This window comes from Leptodactylus fuscus, chromosome 1 (genome assembly GCF_031893055.1).
Source record: "Leptodactylus fuscus isolate aLepFus1 chromosome 1, aLepFus1.hap2, whole genome shotgun sequence".
Classification (NCBI taxonomy): Eukaryota; Metazoa; Chordata; class Amphibia; order Anura; family Leptodactylidae; genus Leptodactylus; species Leptodactylus fuscus.
The window spans coordinates 274418879-274431054 of record NC_134265.1 but is presented as its reverse complement, the minus strand read 5'-3'; positions in this window follow the sequence as shown (position 1 = coordinate 274431054).

The window sequence follows — 12176 nt, the reverse complement described above, 5'->3', positions numbered from 1 at the left end:
ATAGATATATTGAAAGTCATATGTGTCTGTTGTCCTCAAATTGGGAAAAAGTGATACATGTACAGTGTGAGCTTATTTAGAGTACTGTGCAAAAGTTTCAGGCTGGAGAAAATGTTGCAAAGTAAGAATGCTTTCAAAAATACTAGCTTTATTAGTTTATTTTTGAAGATTTCAACATGGAAAGTTACATTGTTACATAGTAGATGAGGTTGGATGAAGACATCAGTCCATGAAGTCCAACCTATAACCCTACAATCCCCTATAGTGTTGATCCAGAGGAAGGCAAAAAACTTCATGAAGCTCATGCCAATTTCCCCACTTCAGGGGAAAAAAAATTCCTTCCCGACTCCATTCCAGTCAGTATAAAAAAAACCCTGGATCAATGTGTCCTTAAAATCTAGAGTCCATAACCTAAGTGAATGAAGAAAAGAGAAATCTAAATTAAATCACTATTTTGCGTGACCACCCTTTGCCTTCAAAACAGCACCAATTCTTCTGGATACGCTTGCACACAGTTTTTGAAGTAACTCAAAAATCTTGGAGAACTAACCATAGATCTTCTATTGATATAGGCTGGGCACAACAGATATAAGATACCTTATGCTTACCTCAATTAAAAAATGGAAGATGTCTAGTAATGTTATCAACTCAGAACTGTAAGAAGCCAATGGGATCCAGGTATACCCACCCGCAGTTCAGAGAAATCAGGCCAGAAGTGGTCTTCATTGCAGTCAAAAATTCATACCTTCAACATGGAAACAAGACAAAGCAACTTAACCATACATAAAAAATAGGAACTGGGATGCAGAAAAATGCCAGCAGGTTCTCTGGACTGATGAGTCAAAATTTGAGATATTTCATTGTAACAGAAGGCAATTTGTTTGCCGAAGGGCCGGAGAGCATTATAAGAATGAATGTCATGAATATGAAGCAAGGTGGTGATTCCTTGCAAGTTTGGGGTTGTATTTCAGTAAATGGAGTTGGTTGGGTATTTGTTAGGATTAATGGTGTCCTTAATGATGATACATACAGGCAGATGCTTATTGATCATGCACTACATTCAGGGAGGCGTCTGATACAACACACAGCCAATGTGATTAAGAACTATCTTCAGTGTAATAGATTGGCAATATATAGCATTCTGCCAATCAACGCTGGTTCTGCATCGAATCTTAACTTCGAACAGCGAGTGGTATTCGATCGAGTACGAGTATTTCGAATACCGTAGTGTTCGATCGAACACCTCGATCGAGTACTACTCGCTCATCTCTAGTCATAATAAAAAAAAATTGACAATATGTACAATATTTACAATATTTTACAGGAATGCCCATTACTATGGGATAAAAGGTGCGAGAATTATCTCGACAAAATCAGGAAAAGACTGTGCCTGGGAGGAAATATGTAAAATACTTCACCCTGATGAATGGGATACAGCATCTACTGTGAAACGCAAAAAATTGCGTAAGTACAAAAGGGAAAACACTACAAAATCAACAAACTATTTACATTTTCATACAAGGTGATTAAATATAAATGTTTTAATATTTTTTTCAGTTGATGATATCAAAACTCGGTGAAACACATGCAGAGACCAATTTCAGCTCAAGTTAAATGCCTAAAAGTGGAAGAGTGGAGCTGGTTGCCGGACTAAAAAACCGTACATGTACATCCAACAACTGATGTTTATATATGAAGTGATGGACATTGGAGAGTGAGTATATATTTGATATATAATGTACAGTGAAATTGTTTAGTCAGGCAGTAAAAATACTAAAGCATTCTTTATGTTTTTGCAGAACTCTTGACAATCTGGAAGGTGATGATGAGGAGCCTGAGGACCAAGGCGCACTCGAATGTTCTCATGTTTCTTCACCATTGCAAACCCCTTCATCGCCAAGTCTGGTAGAGCCCCCAAGTCCAACAAGAAATACTGGTTGTGCCAAGGAAAGAAAACTTGCTGCAGGGACAGGCATGGATTCACGTTCCATGCTGGATGCACAAGTCCTGTCCTTCATGCAAAAACGCAGTAAATGGAGTGCCAATGAATATTTCGGCATGATGGTGGCAAGGCACATGGAGAAGATCCCTCCTAAATGGCAGCTCTTGTGCCAGTCCACAATCATAAACATTTTTAACCAGTTCGAGAGTGAGCAGGATCCTAAACATCTTGCCAGTCTTATACTGTCTGGTCCTATGCCACCCCAACAACCTCAACAACAGTTTAGGCCAGTTGAACCATCACAGCACCAGTATTCCCAGGAAGGTGGGTTGTACTGCAGTCAGGGTCAGTATCAACAGCAAGGTGTACAGTACCAGCTTTCTCATCAGGGGCAAGGGCATGTTAGGCAACAAGTTGACACTCAGGCATCCAGTAATCATACAACAAGCTCCTTTACCCAAGAACTGTTCACCTTGTAAAATGTTCTTATCGTGTAAAAAAAGTTGTAACAAGTTTTTATCTATACTAAAAAATATTTTACATAATTAATATTTTATTAATATTTTATAACAGTTATTTCACAAAAATATTTTGTTTTTTTTTTATAAACCCAGTCACGAGTCCTGAATGTTTTTTACACACACTACACACACAAATGTTCAATTTATTGGAAGCCAGAATTGCAAGGAATCTGAAAAAAAACCACAAAAAAATATATCAGAAATTACTCCAGTGGTCTGAGGGACAGTCAACTGGCACCGCATGTAGGCTACATTGGATGACATGTCAATAGATGCAACTGTGTACAGTGTGGGCAAGAATGATAAGGTGACACACAGCATTGAATACCATAAACATACACCTATGCTAGTATGGTTGAAATGTCAACGTACATGCATAAAACATAATACATAACATATCGATACACGCTATGGCATATGGGTTGAAAATGACACACGAAAATGAGGACAAAACAAAGGTACCTGGGGTGATATGAGCAATTATCAGAGGGTTATTTACCGGAGCGTCCACTGTAAGTGGATCTATGCACAGAAGTCGCCAGACCGCTGAACAAGAGCAGAACAGGATCGCTGAACTGTCATAGCAACACAGAAGAAATTAGCATGGGTTGTATCTATGCAGTGACATTTTTTTTTTAGGCAGGGGGTGTGTTTTTTTTTTTTTTTTGTGGATCCGCAAAAAACAGATGCACACGGAGGCTTGCGGATACACTTTGCGGTTGAGCACGGTCATCTGCGTAATGTGTTTTTTTTGTGAAATTGGTGCTACGGATCTGCAAATTGTGGACCGAAAAAACCACTACGGTCATGTAAGACCAGCTTCAGTCACAGTTCTTAAAGAGGACCTTTCACCATATCCGGGCACAGGCAGTGTTATATACTGCCAGAAAGCTGACAGTGCGCTGAATTCAGCGCACTTTCGGCTTTCCCGATCCGTGCCCAGTGTAAAGCGCTATCGGTCCCGGTACCGTAGCGCTTTACAGTCAGAAGGGCGTTTCTGACCATTAGCCAGAGACGTCCTTCTGCCTCGCAGCGCCAATCACGCTGTGCTGTGGAGCGGGGAGGAACTCCCCCCTCCCTCTCCTGATAATACTCGTCTACGGACAAGCTGTGTGAGCAGAGGGAGGGGGCGTTCCTCCCCGCTCCACAGCACAGCGCGATAGGCGCCGCGAGGCAGAAGGACGTCTCTGGCTAATGGTCAGAAACGCCCTTCTGACCATAGAAGAGCTACGGTACCGGACCGTAAGCTCTTCACACCGGGCACAGATCGGGAAAGCCGACAGTGCGCTGAATTCAGCGCACTGTCAGCTTTCTGGCAGTATATAGAACTGTCTGTGCCCGGATATGGTGAAAGGTCCTCTTTAAAGGTTTGTCTTATCCCATTCACAAATCAAAGCCTCTCTGATAATCAATATCCTAAAAACCCTGACAATCCCCTGATATCTCTTGAGGAAAGCAGAAGGTCCTTTAAGATTAATGGATAACTATGTAATACATGGTGACCCTGAGTCCTTCATAGCAGGAGCCGCTGTTTATGGCAGCTTTACTCTTGATATAGGAGGGCCTTCCCTTTTATCACGTCCATATGTCTTAGTATACCATTTGCACTAAAGGAACAAAACTTAGCAGAGTATATGTTGGAAATTGAGATTACTACAGAATATAACATGTACATGAACTCACAGGTTTATTTTACATACTAATGTGGAAAAACAGATCTAGACTGTGATCAAATATCTTCACAAGCATCATACTTGGCCAAAATGTAGAATATATAATATAGTAGCCATGGCATGCCTCTGCGCTAAACCTTTCATATATCTTTTATTGAAAAAACTTAACATTTTAGCATGCACTATATAAAAAACTATACTAACAAAACCTTTGCAATATTGATGAAACAATATGCAAGTACTGACTCTATTGACTCCAGCATATTGTATATTGTAATGTAGAGAGTGCTGAGTGATTCTCTCTTACCTGCACGCAGATATTCACATCTCACTTCATGCATTGCTTAGCTTGCCACTGATATACAAGAGCAGCACATCCAACATCTTAAACAGGTCTCTGACAGCAAGCACAGACAGAAATTCTATCAAGCATCTTCAAATATATCACACAGCACATCGAAGGCCACAATGTCTTTGGAAATAGAGTAGATTATTGTGACACAGGCTGAGCACATGAAATAAAAGCAGCAATACAGTATTGTAAGGTTGAGTATATAGTAGACTCTTAAAAGTATTAACGACAATGCAGATATAAGATACTGATGGCCTTACACAGTATAAATTCCATTTTATAACAAACTAATCTAATAGTAGTAGTAGTAATCTAATACCCATCTACGCAACAAATAACTGTGACTTGTACAATAATAAAAAATACCCATAGTACAGGAAAATTGGCATTTCTGTTGAATAAAACAGATTATCTCTGCCCATATGCCTCATTAACCCCTTCCCGACATGCGCCGTAATAGTACGGCACGTGTCGGGTCTGTAACTATGGCGACCGCCCAGGAGCTGGGCGGCCGTCATAGCCGCCGGGTGTCTACTGCTTTAAGCAGTAGACAACCGGCTCTAATGCCTCCGATCGGTCCCCGGACCGATCGGAGGCATTAACCCCTCCGGCGCTGCTGTCAAAGGCGCCGGAGGCGCCATTTTCCCGGCGGCGCATGGGCGCCGCCATTTTGGCAGGGATCGCCGGCTCCTGGAGCATGCTCCAGGGCCGACGTCATGTTGCCATGACAGCCGGGAGCCTTGTTAAAGGCTCCCAGCCGGTCTGCAAATTCTCTCTTTTGCAGGCTGGTCTATGCAGCCTGCAAAAGAGATGATGATTTTTTGCAATGCATTGCAATGCATTAGCATTGTAATGCATTGCATTAGTGATCAGACCCCCTGGGGTGCAACACCCCTAGGGGGTCTAATAAATGCAAAAAAAAAAAAAAGATAAAAAAAAAATATATAAAAAGTATTAAAAGTTCAAATCACCCCCCTTTCCCTAGAACAAATATAAAAGTAGTTAAAAACTGTGAAACATATACATGTTAGGTATCCCCGCGTCCGAAATCGCCCGCTCTACAAATCTATAAAAATATTTTTCCTGTTCGGTAAACGCCGTAGCAGGAAAAATAGTCAAAAGTGCCAAACCACCGTTTTTTCACTGTTTTGATTCTGATAAAAATTTGAATAAAAAGTGATCAAAGCAATAACATTTCCCGAAAATGGTAGAACTAAAAAGTACACCCGGCCCCGCAAAAAAATACGCCCTATGCATCCCCGTAAACCTATGTATAAAAAAGTTACGGCCGTCGGAATATGGCGACTTTTAGAAAAAAAATTTTTTAACACCGTTCTGGAATTTTTTTTAGGGGTCAAAATGTAAATAAAACCATATAAATTTGGTATCCCTGGAACCGTACCGAAACACAGAATATAGGGGACATGTCATTTTGGCTGCACAGTGAACGCCGTAAAACCAAAGCCCGTAAGAAAGTCTCAGAAATGCATTTTTTCTTCAAATCCACCCCATTCTGAATTTTTTTCCTGCTTCCCAGTACATTATATAGAATAATTAATGATAGCATCATGAAGAAAAATTTGTCCCGCAAAAATTAAGACCTCATATGGCTCTGGGAGCGGAGAAATAAAAAAGTTATGGGGTTTAGAAGGAGGGGAGTCAAAAACGAAAAGCGAAAATCAAAAAATGCCATCGGCGGGAAGGGGTTAAAGGGGTTATCCCACCAAAAAATGATCTCCTATTCATAAGATAGGTGATAATTGTCTAAAACCTTGGATCCCCACCAATAGGACCACCATGATCACTAAAAGAGGTCCCAGCTTCCCATTTGTCCTTACTGCACTTATTTAATGAGACAGTTTATATGGTGGTTATCATCCATGTCTTCTACCTCTCCACTAATGGTGGTTTAATGGTGCTAATGGAAACAGCCAAATGTGCACACTGGTACTTCATATCCTCACATCTGGACTACTGTAATGCCCTACTACTTAAAAAACCTCCCGGGTCAGCAGGCAGAAATAAACAGTCCTTCCCCAGGATCCACCTGAAATTATATGGAGCACAAGCCTTCTGCCCCGCAACCCAACTCTCTGGAAAGCATGATTGGGAAAGATCAGAGAGTGGGGCAATGGGGCAATTGGCATAATTTTCATGTTTTTTTTTTTGCCTTCCTCTGGATCAACACTGTAGGGGACTACAGGGTTATAGGTTGGACTTGACGGACTGATGTCTTCATCCAACCTCATCTACTATGTAACTATCTCATCTTTTGACAATTTAACATTAAGATTCAGAACAAATCTCTCTCTTTGGCATTTGTGGGCAAATAAGACCCTTGGTAAGAACAACCGTTGGACTTTGAGTCTATAACATGAGGATTTTCCTTGAGATCCTTCTATTTTAGCCAAAATGGATAGCCAGTGGAAATTGTAATGGCTATCCATTTTATATACCCATTGCAGTAAAATGAGTAGTAGACGTACCAACAGGGATAACTAGATCTCTGCGGAATTTGTTTAAAGGCTTTTCCCGTTGGAACAACCATTTAAGTGTTGAAATCGATGAGATCTGCTGCATACAGAAAACCATAGTCCTTACAGCTAAGCTCACCAAAGACATTTGCTTGGTATCAGACTGGAGGTTTGAGCTTTTGATCTCATACTAAGTAGGGCAATCTGTACCACACACACTCTTGTACTGCTTTCAGGAAAACACTTCCTCTATAGTATCTAGAGAGACCCTGAGGGATGAGAAATGATGCCGAGTTTTTTTTAATGCTATGAGAGCAGATAACGGAGCAACTAGAAGAGCACTGATGCTAGGCCAATCCTCTGCTCATATCAACATGGGTGGTGAGACGAAAAGCCATTGTCCAGTAAAATAAACAAAAAATGTATATTACCTATGTGATTTATTGTATATGAGTGGTTCAATGTAGTTGTTTACTGTGTTTCATTTGGATTATAATGATATACAAGGTGTTGATGGAACCATATGGCGTGGAATGGTTAGACTTGCACTGTAATGTATAGAGTATTGTACAGTGGTATGTACACTGTGATTATTATTAGTGTGTGATGGTGCGTACTTCTCATGATACAAACAACCTCATGCATACTGCTTTAGGTCATATAGCCTTTGTTGTTAGTTAAGCCATCAATCATGGTTTTCAATCAACTCCTGGGGTGCTGAGCTGGGCGGAAGATGTATTACAGTAACAGCTGGAGTGCCACTGGATTTTAACCATTGAGTTCCTTCGCTAGCTGGAAACACAGCTGAAATAATATGCCATGGTGACTTGTCTGATAGGTGAAAGTGATGCTTAGTGACTTATGCCCTCTTCTATTATAATGAATTACTTGCCTCTCTCTGTTGACTAGACCATAGTATCTGTCCAGCTCAATAAAGTATGCTAGCGTGATTTTACTACCCCCAGCCATATTCTCTTCACTACACTTCTTATTGCAATAGAAACATTTTTGTATATGATCAATAATTAGCCCTCTTAATAAAAAATGTTGCCTCTATGGTACAAAAAAAGATAATATACCCTCAAATTCTCGGAAGCATTTGGAAAGGGTGCAATATACTGGATTTTCATAAGATTTGTTGAAAGTTCACCAACATTTGTAAAAAAATGCTTGCCTGCTCATATGGTCCCCGTGAAGGGAAACCGTGGCTGGAATCTTTCCCTCTAAGTTGCACAGCACATTCAGATGAGTGTATACTCACTTGGGTTATATAACAAATATCTGTCAGGTTTCTTATTTTCCCCTATCAGTATGTCTTTAGAACGTGGGAGTACCCAGAGGAAACCAATGCAAACACAGGGGAAACATACAAACTCCTTGCAGATGTTGTCCTTGGTTGGATTCAAACACAGGATTCCAAGGATAATCACTGAGCCACTTATCTGTCAGGTTTTTCTATGGGCAGCATGTACAGAGGAGAAGATGCTGAGTTTGGGAACATACTGTTTTTAAGATTTGTATATACAATCTTTGGCTATTGTATGATTCTTTGGCTAAGCATACAAAAGCAAAGTCAGGGATTTTGGAAAACTGGAGATCAGAGATCAGGAGAAGGAGGATCAGGCATTAGAAATTTCAAAATGCTCATTCCCCAGAGTTGTCAGTTTTCTCCCACTCCACACTGAGAAAACATGCATGCTCAGCCATTTGATTATGCATGTATATAGAAAAGTTGTTTGGCTGATATATCTATTGAATGTGTATGGCCAGATTATGCTCCTTAATACGCTCCAATTGACCTACAGACATATAGATCCAAGTATGAAAACCAAGCTCCTGATAGTTCTGGAATTTTGAATGAAGTATTTTAAACACATGAATAGCATTTATTAGAATGTTTATATCTTCATATATGACGTTACACGAACATGATATAGTATAAATAGTCGATAAAGCACTCAGCAATATATGGGCTGTAACTCTATGGAACCAGATTTTACTGCAAAGTATGGGCTCAATATGTGATAGGTTACCATAAAAAAAGTTTAATCCAGCACTTAGGAACCAATATAAAAATGTATCTTTTATGAAGAACACTATAAAAATGAGAAATAATTCTGCTGACAGGTTTCCAATCAAATTAGTGATTTTTTTTCTTATAGCCAATTAACCCTATAGACCTGTAGTGTAACGAAACACCTTTAAATTAGCTGGAAATATTGACAACGTGCAGACAAGAGTAGACGGTGTACGATAAGGATAACAGGATAAGCTAATAATAAGAACAATATACTGTAATAATAGTAATAATAACCCTTCTTTCCTTCCAAACATGATATTTTCCATGCGGATGGCTGTTTATATATAGCGCAATGCATAATTTTCACCCAACTTGTCAGTCACATTTCCTTGTTTTGGTCTCATCCACGTAGACACGAACAATTACATTGGAATCTCATTCAGTCACAATCCATTACAGATGTTTCCAATTGGATTGTTTGACCGTCATAGTTTTCCACATCTCTGCCCATAATAACGCTTGATTATTGCCTAAAAAACAACTGAAATGTGTTGCACAAAATGACCTCCAGATTTGTAGAAACAGATGCTCAGCAATTTGTCCAAAAAATCCCTTTCAAATGGTAACAGACTACAAGGCCATACAAATAGGATGCAAACTATTAGAGCCCCATGCTTAATGACACATTGTAATGAAACATAACATTGTATTCAGCCTAATAAGACAGTATTGTTCAATAAAAAATGCACTTTCATTCAGCGTTGGGTTTGGATAGAAGGCTGTGCATGTGTCCTGCTAGCTTTGTATCTTCATGTCAGGGAAAAGAAGAGAGCCGGGATTGATTTATGCTAATGAGGATTGCTGGATGCCTTGCACTGGCTGCAGGAGTTAATTGTATGAATGGTAATGAGACAGTGCAGGCGACAGATGCTCACGTGCCTTTACAATCCAAATCCCACCAACAAATTCCTTAGACAGGAACTTTGAGGGATGTTCTGGCACCCTGGAGATGGTGATAGGCCCAGCTTTGCTGCATGCCACCTGCTTGATCTTTTGTTGAAGGAAAAGACTATTATAAGACCAGAAATGTTTGCTGACTTTATGGCACCATAGATGAAACGGAGCAAAAACTCCATATTATCCTCCTAAAGAGTAACAAGCAGTCTTAATAATCCATTATTCCGAAATCCTGCGGCTCCCTATGTGTTTGTACACGCCATGCATATTTATAAAAGATGACTTTTGTAAATGAGGTCACTTTTACGCATGTATTCATACACAACTCCCCAATTAGGGCACCGTCACTCGTGTGCATTGTGTGCTATGTGAATAGAAAAAGTCTTGTAAACACATGGGTGGATTTCATTGCAATAGCCCTCCATTTAGAAACAAGCTAGCCAAAATAATAAGTCATAACAAATTGGTCCAATATGTTACAGATATTGATCTGGGTTTTAAGTTGGTTTGTGGTTAAAAAAATCACATTAGGTGACCCGTCTACAGTAAAGTATATTAATAAACATGACAGCTATGATGGATTATACAGATGGACAGACAGATAGATAGATTTTATGTGACTATACACATAAGATAGGAGATTAAACGTTTACTTGACTGACAGTTATCTGACCCCACCACCATACAAATGCTCAGTAAGTCTGGCAGAAAATTCGTAAGCCATGAATACTGAGATAGAAGGAAGGCCTGGTTCACATCTGTGTTCATTATTCTGTCTGGAAACCCCCGGAACAGAATATCGAACACATTGACAAGCAGTGATCTTATGAAAGCACACAGACCCCATAGACTATAATGGGGTCCGTGTGTTATCCGCACGCTGTCCGCATGAGTCATTCGGAGAGAAAAGTACTTCATGAACTACTTTCCTCTCCACATGACTCGCACAGAGACCGCGCGGAAAACACACAGACCCCATTATAGTCTATGGGATCCATGTGCTTTCATTCCTCACCGCTTGTCAGTGTGTTCAGTATTCCATTTGGGGGTCCCCATGTGGACTCCCCAAACGGAATACCGAACACAGATGTGAACCAGGCCGAAGCCATCACAGTATTATGCCCCTTAGTAGCCCCAGTACACAGTATTATGTCCCTTAGTGGCCCCTGCACACAGTATTATGTTCCATACTGGCCCCTACACACAATATTATCCCCCATAGTGTCCCCTGCACAAAGTATTATCCCCCATAGTGGCCCCTGCACACAGTATTATGCCCCACTGTGGACACCTATAAACAATTATTATACTCTTTTCAGACCCCAGAGTATAATAATCGGAGTAACTCTGTTCCTCACCTATCTCCTGGCTCCTACGCTGTCGTCCTCCGATGTAGTCCATCTTCAATGACGTCAGACGTCACATGACCCGGGACGCAGGCTGGGGTCATGAGACGTCAGACAACTAGGTCTGAAGCTTGCCTGGATCGTGGTGAGGTAATTAACCATGTTTTTTTATGTTTCTTACCTCTCCTGGGCCTCCGATCATTATACTCGGGGGTCTGAAAAGACCCTGAGTATAATGATAGTGTTTGTGGGGCCCCTGGTGTCACTTACCGATCCCAACCCTGCCAGGATTGGCAAGTAAATAGGGCCCGTTACCGGCTGGAGTAACTCCAGCCAGTAACGGCCTATTAAAAAAAATAAATAAAAAAAAGCGCAGAGGTAGCGGCTGTCACCGGGCCCCTAATGTCCCGGGCCCTGTGGCAGCTGCCCCTGCTGCTATGGCGGTAGTTACGCCGATAGATAGATAGATAGATAGATAGATAGATAGATAGATAGATAGATAGTTTAAGAGTGTCTATTGATATTGATGAACGTGATATTTTGATGATATGAGGATCAGCTTGGTTGGTTCTCATATTTAGTACATAAAAATGGGTCACAACTAAAGGATTCATCTCCCCTACAAACAGTTAACATGAAGATGTTAATGCAGATAATGAAAGGGATCCTTACATTTCTGGAAGTATATAAACATGATGTATTTGCATGCAGAAACATAGTTTGGTGTAGAAATACTGCAAAGCCAGCTGTATCAATGAGTCCTCTATAGTGCGGTGGCATAATGTCACAGCCTCAAACCACTATGTCCGCGGCGCTGTAAAGCAGATTGCCACAGCTGACAGAAGGCTGGAGTAGGCTCTTGTACTCTGTCTAGAGGGCTCACTCAAACCT